The 19,210-nt window shown below is 38.2% G+C and overlaps 1 protein-coding gene and 1 pseudogene across 5 annotated transcripts in view; both read left to right on the top strand.

Annotated features, from left to right (window-relative positions):
* PARD3B (par-3 family cell polarity regulator beta) overlaps positions 1-19,210 on the top strand; it is a 987,000-nt gene that overhangs the window by 844,409 nt on the left and 123,381 nt on the right. The window lies entirely within an intron of this gene.
* On the top strand, positions 6,015-7,145 carry LOC140625524 (small ribosomal subunit protein uS2-like; annotated as a pseudogene).

Raw genomic sequence — 19,210 nt, 5'->3', positions numbered from 1 at the left:
GATGATTTTTCTGCCAACTGATATGATTATGTGATTTTTCTTTTCTAGCCTATTAACATGTTGGATTATGGCTTTTCAAACCCTAAACCAGCCTTGTATCTGGGAATAAAGTCTATTTGGTCATGGTATTTAATTCTTTTCATGCATTACTTAATTTCATTGGTTAATATTTTATATATGTGCTGCCAAAGCGAGCACCATTTGTTAATATTTTGATAAAAATTTTTCAACTACATTCATGAGAGATATTGGTCAGTAGTTTCATTTTGTTTTCTTTTGTTTTGTATTCTTATTGGGTTTGGTACCAGGGTTCACTGGTTTTATTGAATGGGAAGGGAAGTCTTACCTCTTTTTCTGGAAAAAATTGTATATAGCTGGTGTTATTGCCTTTTTAAACATGTGGTAAAATTCTCCAGAGAAATAATCTAGGTTTAGAGATTTCTTTTTTGGGAGGTTTTTTATTATAAATTTGATGTCCTTAATAATTAGAAGACTATTCCAATTATCCCATATTGTGTGAATTATAGTAGCTTTCACTTTGCTAAGAATTTGCTATTTAAGTTGTCAAATTTATGTGTGGAATTGTTCATAGCATTTCTTTATTGTCCTCTTGATAGGATGTTCTCTTATTGAATTGCAGAATCTGTTGTAATATTATCCTCTGTTTCATTCCTGATATTTAATTTGTCCCTTCTTTTTACTTTGTTGGTCTTATTGGAGCTTTGTCAATTTTATTGATCTTTTTCAATTTTATTGATCTTTTTGAATTTTATTGATCAGCTATTTTGTTTTATTAATTTTCTCTATTATATTTGTTTCTAATTTTATTGATTTCTGTTCTTTATTATTTCTATTTTTCTGCTTGCTTTGTTGGGTTCCCTCCCCCCTCTTTTTTTTTAGTTTCTTAAAGTGGAGTTTAAATTTTGTATTTGGGACTTTCCTTTTTTCTAATGGAAACATTTCTATGGAAGCATCCTATATATTTTGATATGTTGTGCTTGCATTTCATTCAGTTCAATGTTTGTTTGTTTTTCAATTTTCCTTGGAACTTCTTTGATCCATACATTATATAGAAGTGTGTTGTTTCATCTCCAAATGATGAGAGACTTTCCAATTATCTTTCTGCTGTTGATTTCTAGTTTTATCCCATTTTGGTTAAAGTTAAAATAGCTTCCTACAAATGTGGATTTATTCATTTCTCCTTTTAGTCTTGTCATTTTGGCTTTCTACATTTTGAAGCTTGTTATCAGGTTTACAAAAATTTGGGAATGTCATGAGTTCCTATAGGATTGACCCTTTTATGATCATGATTCATCATACTTTATTCCTAGTAATGACTATAGCTTCAAAGTTAACTCTGATATTGATCTAGCTATAGCATAGCATCTTTCTTTTGCTTAATTTTTGCTTAGTATATATTTTTCTTCTTTTCGCTTTCAATATTTTCTGGATCCTTATATTTAAAGTGTCTTTTTAAGAAGCACATAATTAGATTTTGGTTTGTTTTCATATCCAGTCAGACAATCTGTATTTTAATTGTAGTAATTTAGTCTCTTTACACTTAATGGTACTGCAGATATACTGTGGTTTAAACCTCTTATTCTCCACTTTCTACTTTTCCACCCATTCTATGCTTATTTTTCTCTCCTCCCTTCTTTTAAAAGTCTATTAACCAAGAATTTTGGGTCAGCCCCAGTGGCTCAGTGGTTTAGCGCCACCTTCAGCCCAGGGGTGGGATCCTGGAGACCCGGGATCGGGTCCCATGTTGGGCTCCCTGCATGGAGCCTGCTTCTCCCTTTGCCTGTGCCTCTCTCTCTCTATGTCTCTCATGCATAAATAAATAAAATCTTTAAAAAAAAAAAAAAAAGAATTTTGTATGATTCATTTTTTTTACCTCTGTGAATGAATGTTATGCTTTCTCCTCTCCTTCTGGTACCTTTATTACTCAAAAGATTATAATATACATTCTTGATTTATTGTATTTCAAAATAAATTAGTACTTTTGTCATTTCCTAAACAATGCATAGAATTTGGAATACTTTAACTACATTTAATCCCTCCTGCTTTTTAGGCTATTAACTAAATAGCCTAATAGTTTTCATGTATTTTAAGTATACATATGCTTTGAGCTGAAAGCACGCTGTAATTATTATTCTATATGGTAACTAGTTGGGTTTTTTTTTTAAGATTTTATTTATTTATTTGAGAAAAAGAGAGAGCAGAGGAAGGGAGGGGCAGAAACAGGGGGAAGGAAAGAATCTCAAGAAGAGTCCAAGCTGACTGTGGAGCCTGACATAGGGCTCAGTCTCACAACCCTGAGATCATGATCTGAACCAAGTCAAATGCTCAACCTATTGAGGTGAGCCACCAAGCACCCACTGTTTATTTTAACTGTTTCTGTTGTTCTTTATTTCTTCCTGAATGTTTTGCTTCTATCCGGAATGTTACTCCTTTTACCTTTTATAATTTCCCTAGTATTTATTGTAGCAAATCCTCTGTTTTTATTTTTTATAATTTTATCCTTTTTTTGAGGATATTTTCTCTGGGTATGTACTTATCAGATCTTTTTCTTCTTTTAATATTTAAAAAATATAATCCCGTTGTTTTCTGGCTTTCAATGTTTTCTCCAAAGTCCATTGTCAGTTATTCCCTTGAAGAAAATGTATCTGTTTGTCTTCAATTGCTTTAAACTTTTCTCTGTCTTTGCTTTTCAACAGTTTCACTACAATGTACCTATGTGTGTGCATGTGCATATGTGTTGCTGTATTTAAAACTGAGTAAGCGGGCACCTAGGTAGCTCAGTGGTTGAGCATCTGCCTTCAGCTCAGGTTGTGATCCCAGGATCCTGGAGTTGAGTTCCTCATCAGGCTCCCCACAGGGAGTCTGCCTCTCCCTCTGCCTATGTCTCTACCTCTCTCAGTGTATCTCTCATGAATAAATAAAATCATAATAAATAAATAAAATAATTTTTATTTATCAAAATAAATATCAAAATACTTATCTAAATAAATTGGATAAGGGTTTGTAGACCTTCTTAAATCTGTTTTTCATCAATTTTGGAAAATTCTCAGACAATATCTCTTCACATTTTGTTTTGTACCATTCTCTTTTTTTGGTAGTCTAATAATGCAAAAATATTAGATCTTTTTGTACAGGTACATGTTTCTTGGTTCTGTGCTTTTTTTTTTTAAGCTGTGATTGTTTGGTTATTTTTAAATGCTTTGTCTTCTGATGTATTAATTTTTCCTTTAGCTGTGTCATCTTCTATTAAACCCATTTATTGAGCTCTTAACTTTAGTTATGGTGATTTTCAGTTTTAGTGTGTCCATTTGATTTACCCTGAGATTATACTTCTGTGATTAAATTCTCCATCTTGTCATCTTTTTCTTGAACATATTTAATTATAGTTATTTTGAGAACCATATATAATAATATAAATATCTGGATTAGCTTTGAGTCTATTTACATGATTTGATTTTCCACCTTGTTTTTAGGCCTTTGGTCCTATCTCCTGGTATGCATTGATTGAATGCTAGACTTAGTGCTTAAAAATTGTAGAAATAATCTCAGGCTGATGTTATCTTTTTCCAGAGAGGGTTTACTTTGCTTTTTGACAGGCAAATTAGGGTCATATTGATTTATTCTAGTCTTAGATTTAGATGACTGGAAGCTGGGTTTCAGTTGTTGTAAGGGATAGTCTATTTGTAGTCTATTTACCTTGACTCCTGGGGTATAGCTTTTCTATATTCCTAACCATACATCTGAATTGTTTACTAGACTCTTCTTTGTTAGCAGACCATGGACTCTAATTTCTATCTTGCCAATCCTATGAGAATGTCAAAATCTCTTCTCAGTCTCCAAGTCTCTTAGCCTTTAAGCTCTGCTCATTTTATTTAGCATCTGAATCTGTACCACTTACGAATTAGCAAAAGACTTGCAGGGAAAAGTGCCGCAGAATATTAGGCTTATTCAATCTACTTATCTACTTTTTCAGAATCATTCTTGATCCCTCAGGTTCTGGCTCCTTTAACTCTCTAAAGCTTTCAAGCAGCTTTTTAATTTTTTTTCCATGTCTGTCCAGTTATTCCAGTTCTTCTCACAAAAGTGAGAATGCAGCAAAGTCTTCCACCGTTACCAAAAATGAAACTCCCTTATCCATTTTTAATGCTAAGTGTTAATATCATAATAATGTAAATTTATAGTTAATAGACTTTGTTATTAATGGGCTAAAAGAACAAATACATATGAAAGCCATATGTAAAGGACCTAGTACATAGTAGGTACTCATAGTAGGCACTCTAAATGATTATAGATTTGAATTTAAATATATACTGATTTTGGAGAAGGTATTGAAGAGATTGGTCATTAGCATTCAGTTTTCTTCATGTTGGTCTTTCTTTTTGATTCCCTACAGTACAGCAATCACTCTATGCTCTTGAACATTGGTCTCATGAACCTTTACATCAGTATCATTTCCAGAAGTTATCTCTCTCTACCATGCTCTCACTCAGAGACCCTGGAGGCCATCCTCGCCATTTTGGTGAACAAGAGGGAGGACAGATTTGTTTTCTCTCATAGTTCATGTCTCAGTGTTGTTCCATAAAGAATAGCTAATCTTATGGTGCTCCACTTCTATCACAGCTTCTACTTGCTGCCGCTTTCTTCCTGCCTTTTTCTTCTGGCAGTGAGGCCAGTGTTGGTGAAAGCTGGCAAGTATCTTGAAAACCGGTTTATCTGGGTACTTATATGCATGAAAACTAAGAAATGCCAAGAAAAAGAAACAGAACTAGATCTAAGTATTTTAGAAATTTGGGATATTACAGTATCAAAAGGCTCATATGTGCATAATTCCAGTTTCAAGTCTGGAAAACAGCTTTCACAAGTGTATATGATTTCCAAGTCTCAAAACTAACTCACTGGAAAACAAGAAATGTAAAGCAGTAGACTTCAGTCATAATTTTCAGATCATTTGAGTCTATGTGCAGTTTTGAAGAGGCTCGGTTCATAAACTTCCTTTTGGGTCATTTTTTTTTCTGTGGGAGAATTTCTCCAAACCTTGCTATATCAAATAAAGTATGTCCAGCATCTGTTCAGGTATGAACTTTAGGCTCTAGAAACATAATATTTAGGATGATTTTCAAGATTAAGGATGATGAAAGTGATGGTACCTTAACATAGTATTCATTGGACACTTAATATATTCTCAGTATTAAGACATTTCTTATATAATGTTGCCTCTTGAGCAATGTTTAAATGTCTATTACTTCTCTTGAGATTATTATCTATCTCCAAGTGTTTTCAAAGCATAGAATTTGAAGTTCCTAAGTGTGAATCTTAATTCGACCACTCAGTGGTCCTTGGCCATAGTATGTAACATCTTTGAGCCTCTCTTCACCTCTAGGTGAAAATGATACCATATCTCATAGGATTTTTGGACATGTAAAGAGTTGATGCATGTCAAACCTGTAGCACAGTGGCCTTGTATTGAATGCTCATTTTAGTCATGTTTTTCCCCCATTTTTCTACCACTGTTTGTTAAAATGCCCTCTCTTTCACTACATCAGTCAGGTGAAGAAGTAGAGAATAGAGATATCTAAAAATATAAGAAAAAAGGATTACAGGAACCATTGATGATATGCCCTGAACCTGTTTAGCTCCAGGCCAGGGCTTAGGAAACATGGTTCTTTAACACTCATGTGAGTTCCATTAAAATTTACTTTTTAATAGATCCTCATTCAACCTGGGGAGGGGTCCCTATCACATGGTTTTGCATTCCCATCATAACTTAAAGGGAGGGATCCCTGGGTGGCGCAGCGGTTTGGCGCCTGCCTTTGGCCCAGGGCGTGATCCTGGAGACCCGGGATCGAATCCCACGTCTGGCTCCCGGTGCATGGAGCCTGCTTCTCCCTCTGCCTGTGTCTCTGCCTCTCTCTCTCTCTGTGTGTGACTATCATAAATAAATAAAAAAAAATAAAAAATAAAAAAATAAAATAACTTAAAGGGAAACTTTCAAAATGTCCAGAGCCCTTGACACCCTGCAAATGAAGGAAGAGGAAGTCCTCAAATTCCTTGCAGCAAGAACCCACCTTGGAGGCACCAACATTGACTTCCAAATGGAACAGTACATATACAAAAGGAAGAGTCTACATCATAAATCTGAAGAGAGGGGATCCCTGGGTGGCTCAGCAGTTTAGTGCCTGTCTTCGGCCCAGGGCATGATCCTGGAGACCCAGGATCAAGTCCCACATCGGGCTCCCTGCATGGAGCCTGCTTCTCCTCTGTGTTTCTGCCTCTCTCTGTCTCTCTCTCTCTCTCTCTCTCTGTCTCTCATGAGTGAATAAATAAAATCTTTTAAATAAATAAATAAATAAATAAATAAATAAATAAATAAATAAATAAATAAATAAATTTGAAGGGAACCTGGGAGAAACTTCTGCTGGCAGCTCATGCTGTTGTTGCCATCAGCTCAGCTCATGTCGATGCCATATCATTCATTCCCTGGCCAGGAATACTGGCCAGTGAGCTATGCCGAAGTTCACTGCTGCTTCCAGAGCCACTCGTATTGTTGTCTGCTTCTTTCCTGGAAACTTCACTAACCAGATCCAGGCAGCCTTCTGGGAACTGAGCCTTCTGGTGGTTACTAATCCCAGGGCTGATCATCAGCTCTCACAGAGGCATCTTATGTTAACCTATCATTGCTCTGTGTAATAGACTCTCCCCTGCACCATGTGGACATTGCCATCTCCTGCAACAGGGGAGCTCACTCAGTGAGTCTGGTGTGGTGGATGATGGCCCGGGAAGTTCTATGCATGCATGGCACCATTTCCTGTGAACACCCATGGGAAGCCATGTCTGATCTCTATCTAGTTCTACAGAGACCCTGAAGAGATTGGAGAGGAAGATCAGGCCACTGCTGAAATGGCCATGACCAAGGAGGAATTTCAGGATGAATGGACTGCTCCAGCTCCTGAGTTCACTCAACTTAAAGTCGCAGACTGGTCTGAAGGCATGCAGGTGCTCTCTGTGCCTATTCAGTAGTTTCCTACTGAAGACTAGAGCACTCAGTCTGCCACTGAAGCCTGGTCTGTAGCTCCCACTGCTCAGGCCACTGTGAATGGGTAGGAACAGCCACTGAGTGGTCTTAAGTTTCTCTTCCACAAAGACAAACAAAATGGAAATAAGATTGATGGAAAATAAACAGTTTCTAAGAAAAAAAAAATCCCCATTCATTCAACAAATATTTGTTGAGTGAAATTTGGACAAAGTCCTTACTGTCATGGAAGTTAAGATCTACTAGAAGAGACAAATATTAAATACTTAATTATAAGTACTACTAAGGAGAGGCACAGTGTGCTATAAACATATTTGACATTGTGAAGGATCAAGGAAGGATTAAATGAGAAAGTGACATTTAAGTTGAGACAAGAAGAATGAGTAGTTAAGAGTAGTTTGGTGGTGAAAGGGGAATGAAAGGCATTTCAGACAAAAGAGCAGCATGGGGAAAAAAAGAGCAGCATGGGGAGAAAATCCTGATGTGAAAAGGAGCTTGGCATATGTGAAGTGAAAGAAGTTTCTCTTATGGACATCAGGTAGAGAACAAAGAGGCTTAGTAATCGGGTGAGTTAATCAGTCAGCGTGGCACCTTTCCTTCATTGGACCAAGAGGTATGTCCTAGTGCAGGTCACAGTGCAGGTTCCCATTTTCTTCATCACATGTCAGGGCACCCATCACTTTCAGCCTATTCAGGAACATGCATCCTAACTCCCAAAGACCTAACCCATTTCCCACCCATCACTTACTCTCAGGGCTATGAGATGCCTTATTAATCTGATATATGTATGCTTCTGCGGTTAAAGATAAACTTTTAAGCAACCAAGGTAATAATTCTCAAACATGAGCTTGCAGAATCATCTGGAAATCTTGTTAAATCACAGAGCTCCTGACTTAGTAGGTCTGAGATGGAACCCTAAAATTGATGTGTCTAACAAGCTGCCTGTGGCACTGATGCTGCTGGCTTCCATACCAGGTTAAGGCACTAGGTTAAGGTGTCTTCCTTCTTTCCATAATTTGACGGTTGCCTTTAATTCCTTAACACAAAGAAAAATGTTCAGGGAGTTTTTGAAGGGAACATACTAAAATCAAAACTAAACTAAATTGGACTGTACCTTTTTGTTAGCAAGACTGACTTAAGAACTGCATTCCCAATATTTAGCACATAGTAGGTACCCAATACATGTTTATTAAATGAATTGATGATCAGTGAAGGAATCACAGAATCGATGTAGCTTAGTGGATTTTATACATTAGTTTTTGGAAAGCTCTGATAATTCCTTTCAGCCTGAAAGGTCTTCTAGGAGGATGAATTGTTATTCTCTTGGAATCCAGCCTCAGAAATTGCAGAGTCAAGATATGCTTGTATTTTAAGTACTTACTTGGATTAAAAACTGAATTGCTAACAGGATTACAAAATGCCAAGTTTGCTGAAACTCAAATTGTTTATGCGCATGTTTGGTTCTTAGTTCTTTCGTCAATCAGTACATTTCTGTTTCTAATTACAGTCAATGTTTGTTTAGTTTTTTTTTTTGACACCTGCACATGAATTCTCAGTCAAAACCGCTTCAGCAATTTGCACAGGTATGATATAAGTAAAACGAGGCTCATAACCACCATGTGTCACCTACCCTACGTGTCTAATGAATTCAGAGGTGTTGTACCTCAGTTCACATTGTGATTCAGAAAACGGTCTGCTATTTTTCCCATTTTCACTCCCACAGTGTTGTAAAACATTTTTAATGAACACTCTAACAATTTTCCTCATTCCAGGAGCATGGAGTTTTAATAGATGATGCAACATAATTTTCATTTGTGATTCCTCATTTTTGCCTATCCTTGGGATCTCTGTATTTGGATACTAGAAAAAGAAAAATGCCCAGGATTACTATAATTCTCCAAAATATAATGTCTATTACTACTACCAGTCAAATCAATTACAGACTCGTAGTCTAGTCCCTGAAGTTTGGAGGTGGTTTTGACGGGGGCTAGCCATCAAATCTCAAATATGACCCAAGCATAGATCATGGGTGAAAGCCTTCCATGTGCCATGATGAACCATCCTGAACAATTCTGCACCCAGTTTTTAACTTGGACCTTGACCCTGGCTGACACCGGTAAAATTGCAAGTAATTTCTCTGTGGGCTCTAATAATCAGAGGCCTACTCAGAGAAAAAGTCATTTCAGCATCAGCTGACAATTATTTTTTTGCCCTGAATGTCCCTCCCTGCCCTCTTATTTGGTTTGAACTGACTCACCTAATTGGGGTCAACCACTGAAAAAGGATGTGCTGCTGGATTTGTTGTTTCTGAATGCCCAGTGCTAAAGAATGTCTTGGGGATGACATTTCTTATTTTTCTTAAAACATAAAGGTTGGAGAATTTGAACAATGGATGCAAAATATCATTGCAAGGGTGCCGTCAGTAAGGACAACTCAACTGATATGGGAATATTCTCACACCTGCATCACCTTTGGGCATCCAGAGTAGTTGTGGCCTGGCCAGGCAGTGCTTTCCAGCCCTTCGACAGGCAGCAGAATGATGTCAGTGTTAACATTTCAGTGCACATTAATTCTTTAAAAAAAAAAAACTGTCATTTAATTTAAGTGCTTATATGCATATGGTTAATTAAGAAGCCAAAATTGGCTATAAGCTTGGTGAGCTCTAAGAACAGGGAGAGAGAGATCATTACGCTTCTGCTCATGGTTTAGCTATTTGTGAACCAGCTGATAATGTGCAAAATTAAGATTTCGTAAGTGGCATTTTAAATGAATGGTTAATGGCTGAAGATTAATTAAACAGTCAGAGTTGCTGAAGAAAAGCTGTTAAAAAATTATGTTTATAGGCCAGTCACTTGCATGCTGAACTGAAATCCTGATAGATTGTGGCCTTTCTGCTTACCAAGAGAGCATTTTAACAAAGCAGGCCTCCTGAAGTAGGAAAGCCCACCCCTCTCACACACCAGGCAGCCACGGCAGCAGCCTCAGGGATGGCCCTTTGGAATAAAAGCTGCCAAGGAGGACAACAGGACTAGAAAAGTGTTATATTGAGGGATCTTCACTAAAACCTTCATCCCAGGTAGCCAGGCATATTTTATTTTTCTATGAGTTGCTTAGTTCTGAGTTAGAGTATGTAGAACCCATGGGGGTTTTAAGAAGCTACTCTAATTCTGTAAGAGAGGTAAAGAATTGCCATATATTGTTTTCAGCCTGTAGTGGGTACTTCTTTAAATCTGCAACTGCTAGCCCTCGTGGAAGTAGAAAAATGGGTTTTGTACCTCCAGCTCTCCACATGGGTTCTTTGGGGAAAGATTTACTTTGTGCATAGGAGGCATTGTAAAAATATTTTTGGAATTCATTTGTCATAGCTTTACTCTACAAATACTGGATAAATAAATGAATGAATGACCTACCTCAAAGTTGAGTGTAGGAGAATATCAGAGACTTTTTTATAAATGCCATCCCATCTGTGCAATTAAATAGTCACCCTACTCTTCTGCACCAGGTATCCATGGGTGCCTATGCAATGATAGTGTCCTAGCCTCCCAGGACCTGGTCCTAGGGACCATATAGTCTAATAGGAGACACAGACATGTCAACAAGTAAATCACAGCCACCCTAAGTACAGTCAGAGTGGTAAAGGAAGTGAGGAATCTCACTGGGGGTCGGGGGGACAGGCAGCAGTGTATTTTCCTATAATTTGGAAAGGAAATTAATTCTACCTTTAAAAAAAAAAAAAACGAAACACTAACATTAAAATGTGATTTTTCTTTTTGAGTTCATTCATTTCAATTCCCTGCTTCCAGGCAGAAGACCCACATCATGCAGGCCAGACAGTTGTGTCTCCTGTTTAAAAGTTCCCTAGAGAAGGAAATCCTACAGCCTCCCTTGGTATCCTGTTCCAGTGTTTAATCACCCTTCCAATCAAGAAGTTAATCCTATTTCCTCTTCTCCAGCCTTCTTTGGCTTGGTGGAACCTGTAGAACACCCAGGAGACCCCCTGGAAGCCTTGAGAAGTTAATTAGTCGACACCGGGCTGCTCTAGGTTCACCGGTGTGCCTTGTAATGGTGAGGCTGTGTACGTGCACAGTTGTAATGGTATGGTTTTGTTAGATCTCTAATAAGCCAACATCATTTTCCTCCTGGTCTAACGACAAAGAGTAATTTGAAATTTCCGTGTGATTTTAAGAAATTGTTTTATTATAATTACATCTACATATTTACTGAAGTTTGGCCTAATGTCATATAACTCAAAAACCCAATGGTATGTGTTGATAAGTAATAAAATTAAGGATTATTAGTAATAATAGCCAACACCAAATATTACTGACAATTTGCTATGGCTAGACGCTGTACTAATTGCTTTGCATATATCATTTAATGTTGACCAAGTAGTACTATTACTGTCCCCGAGGTACAAATGAGGAACCCGAGTTGCAGAGAAGATGAGGGACTGGCCCACTGTCATCAGGGATGGGCCAGGTAGCCTGAACCCAGAGCCTCGACACTTAACCACTGTGCTATGTTTACTGCTGTATTCATTTTTTTTAAATTGTTTTCTTTCTCCAGAGTTCTATTTCAGTCTGTACTCTTTTTTCTCCCATGTGTATAAAGTCCAACTCTATAAACTTTCCTTGTGGAAGATAATAGCACTGTTGAATAATAGTCCCAGGCCAATGACAGTTCTTTCTGCAATTATGGGCAGTTGAGTGGCAAGTCCCTTCTACTTAAAAAAAAAAAAAAGGCAGTAGCGGTTCACTTTAGAAAAGCTGATAATTCAAAGCTTTTCCATTTTCCATTCTGGTGAAAATCGAATTGATGCAAAAGAAAAGAAAACAGGTACTTCTGGGAGAAAACTGGCACCATTGAAAGGATAGGGTAAAAACTTGTTCGCAGATGCCAGAAGCATCTGGGGAGCAGTGATGTCCAATAATTGCAGCTAAAAGCTGCATTAATTGACCAGCGATGGGTTGGAAGCTACCTCCAACCAGGATCCTTAACTCACTGGTGCTCTTTTCCTAAACAGAGTAAGAAGGGGGAGGTCACCTTCCATGGGGTTCTCCAGACAGAAAGGAAGCAGCTGTGACAGAGACCTATATTTTCTACAAAGGAAAAGCTTGGCTTTTCAAAACTGATGCATTCAAATCACCAGGCAATCTTGTTAAAATGCAGATTTTGATTCCAGAGGGCCTAGGTGGGCCTGAGGTTCTGCATTTCTAACAAGCTCCTGATGACGGTCACCCTGCTGGTCCCGGGATCACACTGTGATCAACTAGGGTGCAGACTAGAAGAAAGCAATGCTTATTTGGTTTTGCTTTTTTATATCATGCAAAATAAATGTGTGGCAAATCTTTTTAAAACCTTCTAAAGTTTCAGCCGTCATTTCCCCATTTTGGTGAGTTGGCCAAGAAAGCTCATTCCTTTACAAGCCAGAATGTTCTGTGGCTTTGCTCCAGTTCTGTTTCCTGGAAGAGAGAATATGGCTTTCTTTTTGTCTTACTGTCATTGTAAAGGCTACCATCTGCATCAGTGTCCATGTTTTGACCCTTGTTGCACTCCAAGGAGCCTCTTGCACCTTAGCAACATGCTCTGTCTCCACAGTTGAATGGGCATAAATTTGAATTTCTTTTCTCAAATGCTGTTACAAACCTGCCAAAAAAAGCTTTATCACTGCAAATAAGTAATCCACTGTTCCCACCACACCCCATTCAATTAAGAATCTCAGTGGCTCTGTTTATTCCACCATTTGATTTAAAGGCAGTCATATTAAAATAACGTATTATTTGTGGACTGGTAATATTTTAATTAAATACTATCTCAACTTCTCTGATCAAACATATCATCCTCATTGACCTGCACCCTAAACAAACACAAAAGTTTCTAGAGTATGTCCTTTTAGATGTTTTTGTTTGAATGCCAGTATTTTAGATTAAATTATTTATCCCCTTTTTTGAACAATAACAACAAAAGTTGACACCATTAGAACCATGTTTAACAGTGAAGAGAGAGAAAACGAATTTTTTTCTGGGGGTTGAGTTGCATTTCAGTGTATTTATTAATTATGGGAAATGCCACTGGATTATAATAAATGGGAAGATGTTCTCAATTAATGAGACTTTCTTCTCTATGTAGGAAATAGTCAAATCAAGAACAGAATTACTAAGCCCAACCTGATGTCAGGACAGTTGGACAGCTTGACATTAGTTTAGAGCAGCTCTGAGAGAAATATAATGTCAACCACATATTTAATTTTAAATTTTTAGTAGCCTCATTTTATAATATATTTTATTTAACCAAATATATGCAAAATATAATTTCAACATATGTTCAAAACAGCTATTATAGAACTGTTTTATACTTCTTTTTTCATAGTAAGTCTTCAACATCTGGTGTGTATTTTACACTTTACAACACATCTCAATTTGGACTAGCGGCATTTCAAGTGTTCAATAGCCATGTGTGACTATTGGCTGCCATATTGAAATACCAGAATCTCTTCAGCATATTTCCAATGGTGGCTGATGTTTCACTTTGAAGTTTTCCAGATAGGGAGTCCAGGGTAATGAGAAAACTCTTTCATTTAAGGATAGCACCTATGGTGGAAAACTTTTTCTTATGTTAAACCTGCCGCTAGGTAAGAACTACTTTTCCTTCCTTCACAGAGTTTATGGGCTAGAGTAAGAAAAAGACATGTAGGGGTGCCTGGGTGGCTCAGTGGCTGAGCATCTGCCTTTGGCTCAGGTTGTGATCCTGTGGTCCTGGGATCCAGTCCCATATCAAGCTCCCTGCATGGAGCCTGCTACTCCCTCTGCCTGTGTCTCTGCCTCTCTCTTTGTGTCTCTCATGAATAAATAAATAAAATCTTTTTAAAAAAAGACATGTAAACAATTTTCTCTCCCAGGGAACAGACAAATCAGCCCTGCCTTTTCTGTCTGTAGAAACATGTACCCCAATTTAAGTCTCAGCTGCCACGTAGTGAGGTAACCTCAAAATGGGCTGAGCTAGACAAGGTGCAAATCTAGTCACATCCCAGCTCTGTCCTTGTTTTGCCTGGAAGGGAGACAGACCAATGATCCAGCCCAGCCTAAAAGGCTCTACCTGAGACAGGAGGATGGAGCCTGGCCTTCAGACAGGACACCTGGTCCCCATGAATCAAGATTGGTCACCTGCTAACTCAGGTAGAAGGTAACTAATTACAGCAGTGTAACATTCTCATTTAACTACAATCCTTCCCCCCACCAATGATATTCATTCAGCCAGGAATAGTGAAGAAAGTGCTTTAGAGCAGAACCTTCTCTTTCCATGAGTTTAACTCTTATTCTTGCTAAACTGATCATCCTCTCAAGATGTCATGTCTCTAGAATTTTATAATGACAGACTTGATCTTCACTTAATTAATACCCATTTTTAATTACAAGCCTTTCTTGCCTACTATTGCTGCTATTTTGTATCTGTGACACATCAATATAGAGTACCATTACTTAGGTGCTTGCTCAAGCTAGAAATTTAGAACCTTCTTGAGGCTTCCATATCCCTCAGCCCCACAAGTGGACTCTTTCCCAGGAAGATCCATGGGAATGGGTCTTGGGTAGCCAGTGGTGACCTTGGTTGTCATGTCTGTGCTCTGCATTTCCCCAGTGAGGAAATGCTGTGGGATTCAACATTCCTTACACACTTCTTTTGATCCATTGTGCTTTCCCATTGACATGCTGCTCTAAGCTGGACAAGGCTCAATCTGGGGTGCTATAGTGGCTGAACTAGGGAACGTGATCTTCTGCTCCCAACATGCATTGCCTGTTACTGATGCGTCTCAAAATACAGCTCTCTGTTTGATGCTCTTCTTGTCCCTATCCTCCCAACTTTCTAAGGCCCCCAACTTCAGTTTCATGACCCAAGATCATTGCTCTAATTGAACATAGTGCCATTTCTCTCTGTACCTGTTTTGTTTTGCTTTTTGTTTTTATTTTCCTGGTGAAGCCCTATGTGTTATTCAGGATTTAGCCCAGACATTACTTGTTTATTTCCTCAATGAGATCCTGAAGCAGGAACTATATTTTTACTTCTAATCCCAGCATAGTTCCTGAAGCATCTTGTATTCAGTAAATATGCATTGAAAAAGTGAATGAATATAAGTGGCTCTACTCTTAGCTGCATGGCTTTAAGATCATGGAGCTTTCCTGTCACACTCTTGGGCTCGCCAACCTCCTAGGCTAATATGACTTGTCTGGCTTCCTGGTCAGCATGGCCTCCCTCTGATTGTCTCTCCTCTCTGATCTGCTCTGATGTTTGAATTTCAGTTATCCCACAGGTTTCTCCTGACCCTTGTTTCTCAGGATTGAGGTGGCATATCCTACTTCTGTTCTGCCAAGAAATGCCTCCTCACCAAGGTCCCCTGGGTAAAAGACTTCCCAGGACACACAAGTCACTATTTCCTCCATCTGGTCTCTGCCTCAAACACTTCCTAAGGACACAAGGAGTAGTTACTATTAAGAAACTATAGTCAGCTTGATACAGCTGCTCCACCAAGAGAAAAGGCTCTTGTTGGCAATTACATTTTTGTAACTCTCCTTCCCATGCCTAATATTTGACTCTTGTTGATCTCCAGTCACCTCTACTGTTATATTCCAGAGAATTTTGCTTTAAATGAGCACTGAACTTATTGATCTCTAGTTTTCTAGAATTTGCTTTGGCCATTAAAAAAAAAATTGGCTGTGATTTGCTCACCCCAAGTATCTGGACACATCTTTCATGGTCTGTAATTTCTCAGAGATACCATCTATGCTTCTAAGGGCACACCTCCCAGCTCTTTCAAAACCACGGACATAATTTGTGAGTACTGACAACTGGGATGCCTTTAAAGCATCTTGGATGGTATATTTTTCTCTCTTTCCTACCATCCTTTTCTTTTCTGGCTCCCTTCTGCCTTCCCTTGATGGAGATGCCAGATGAGTCACTTAATGTCTCTGCATCTTTCCCTATCTGTAAAGATGGGAGGGTGGGTCTATGTGATCTCAGCACTTCCTTCTAGCTCCAAAATTATATGGTTTTGAGATTCTTTAATGGAAGCAAAATAGGAGTTCAGGTTGCTCTGCCTTTTCTCTGGTGCTGTTATCATGTCAAAGCATCTCCCAGCAGTGGCCTATCCTTTCTTATTCCTCTCTACAGTACTCTAACAATCAAATAAAAAATAAATCTTTAATTTCATTACCATTTGTTTTACGAGGCCCCTGAGTTCCCTTTGAGCTTTGCTTCTCTGACCATCTCAGACCTCTTTGCTACCTTCTTTGTTAACCACAGTGCCATGGATCCATCCTCTTTCTCCCTCTGCTTACTGCTGCAAGAATGCTTCACCCTAAACCCAGATTTCAAGAATTAGAACATTAGTGTAAAGCTCCCTAAACTCTCACATTGGAAATCTCTTTTATCTGTTATCCAGGTGGTCCTCTCCTTAGATAATGAGAACTTGGGTTATGAAATTGTAAAAAGCTTTTGGCAGTGGAATTTTACAGACACGCACACACACTTTGTGATTTTTTTCCCCTTACAGCAATTGAATATCAAAATTTGTAACTATACTATTATAAACTTTACTTTTATAGAAATGTTCCTTTAAAAAGATAAAAGAGAATCTCTTTGATTCAATAATAATATCAAAACCTTTCAAGGAAAGGCAAGGACTGTGGAATACAGGAATATAGGCAAGTCACTCTCAGTATTTCCAGGGCAGTCTCTGCCCCCTTCCCCACTTAATTGCTCTGGCCTGGAATCTATTGAAGACATACCTATAAAACTGATGAAGTCAGTTTTCAAACAGCTGTGGGCCTTGCCTTCTGAGAGTTTATAGAGTCCTTTGTGGGCCAAGGTAGAGAAAATAATGTTTGGGTCTATATTAAATAGTATGAAAAATGGTATGGAATTTACCACCAAATCATGGGAAACTCTTAAATAGATTTCTTAGCACACTGGCCTATAATAGGCAGGTGAGCATGAAAATATTCTTTAAAACAAAGTCTGTTTTGATTTTTTAAGCCCAGGAATGATGTGTATCAGATATCAGAAGGGAGCATTGATCCTTGTAGTCTGACATTTGACAAATTGCAAGTTGCATCCTTGTTCATACCCTTTAATTCAGAGACTAGAAGTGTTGTTTACAGTTTCGTCTTTGTAGGTGAATCCGTGTTGATGTTTGTTATTGGGCACAGTAAGGTTGCCCACATGTATACCTGTGGATCCATAGGTAAAAACATGGTTTATCATTTTCTATTTTACATTCCATATTTCATTTTATGTAACTTAAGCTAGGTTTTCATATTGATCTATTCAACCTCTGTTTCTACGTACACTTTTTTTCCTAAATTACATTAGCTTAGCTTGTAAGCATTAGCTTACACAAAAAGGGCATTATCAGCGAAAACTCGTTTTTACTTTCTAAGTTTAAAAATAGCAACCTATGAGAAACTCACTAAAAAATACCTTAACCATTAATTGGGCAAAACAGTAACATTCAAGGTAACATATACTGTATTGTCCATTTATGTCCCAACTGAAATGAAACTTTACTTTGATTGGGACTGTCACAGATAATTTCTGCACGTAAAATATATCTAGGGACAGCTTTCAAATGGAGTTGTCACTTTTTGTTTAGCAGGCAGGAGACTCTCCATTGTTGTCAAACCCTCTTTACAAAAGCATCACTAACCCAGTGATACACAGTTGTAGGGAAAAGGGAATCGTCACTCAGCTTACTTGGAACAAACAAGAGCACGGTTGGTCTCTGTCAGCGTGCAGTGTGTCTGAGGGCTCTTTTGTTTAGCTGGGCTTCCCTCTAGCCAGCAATGCTTTTAAAGTCTTGGAATTAGATTTCTTTCTCCTGTGCTGGTTTTTGAAAGGTGTAAATAGATTAATGCATATTGTTATTCTCTGAAAGTAACATAGGATATGTAAACTGTATAATTTGAGTTGTCTGCTCAACTCATGAAGTCATGGAAAGGTAAGAAGAAAAACTCACCCTTCTCTAGATTTGCACACACACACACACACACACGCTTTCTCTTTAGTGCCTTTCAAAGTTGTCCTCATTTTCTTAAGATTAGAGCCAAGATGTTCACTTTATAAAGAATCAGCAAAATAGTATAGGTTAGATTTTGTCCACTGCTAAGCTGTTAAGTTTTGATTTTGGAGTACATACAGGCCACCATATTGAGTTTTATAATGAATATTTTGTGTCAGATGTAGTATGTGATGATATATAATATATGATATAATCTGTACCATAAAAGGGAGGCTAGGGACACCTGGGTGGCTCAGTGGTTGAGTGTCTACCTTCGGCTCAGGGCGTGATCCTGGGATCCTGGGATGGAGTCCTGCATCGAGCTCCCTGCAGGGAGCCTGCTTCTCCCTCTGCCTATGTTTCTGCCTCTCTCTCTCTGTCTCTCATGAATAAATAAATAAATAAAATATTTTTATAAAGGGGAGAGGATAAATAAATTATGTTGATTTCTACACATTTGTCTCTTTCGAGACCTCACCTAATACATTGTCAAGGAATAATAATTCTCAATCCTTAAAACTTACTCGATGCTTAAAATTCCCAGAAGCAAAAGCCAAGTGGAGTAAAACAAGATGCTAAAAAGTGGTCCCACAGTTCTCAGGTTCTTGGAGCACTATTTGAAACCTTGGTTAGTTCTCAAACATATAGTATAGCCAAATAAATGGAAGGAAGAATGAGCTCTAGATGCCCCTTCCAGTCCTGGGATTCTGTGATCCTCAGGAGGGAGAAAGTGAGAGTATGAGAAGTTGAATAGAGGGAAAAGAAAGGGACAGGAACAAAGAAAGAAATGGACAAATCCTTGGATTTGAGGGAATGGCAACTGATGACCAAAAACTCTGAAAAAGAATGACCAAAAATGAGAGCTGAAATACCCATTGGAGCCAGAAGTTTGGCATTTTCACAAATGCAAGTAACTCCTTGAGACACTCATAAAATAAAGAGAGTTCTGGGCTACGAAGTCTCCTATGTTAGTTTTCCCACCATAGACCCCCCCCCCCCCATCTCCCACTATAATCAGCTCCCATGGTAATTTTCAACTGCCAAACCTCTAAAACCTCTCCCTTCTCATTAATAAAAAGAGGACTGCTTTCATAAATTTAGCATATTACCCA

Source organism: Canis lupus, chromosome 36 (genome assembly GCF_048164855.1).
Source record: "Canis lupus baileyi chromosome 36, mCanLup2.hap1, whole genome shotgun sequence".
Taxonomy (NCBI): domain Eukaryota; kingdom Metazoa; phylum Chordata; class Mammalia; order Carnivora; family Canidae; genus Canis; species Canis lupus.
The sequence above is the reverse complement of the archived record's forward strand: the minus strand, read 5'-3'. Positions and strand labels throughout refer to the sequence as shown.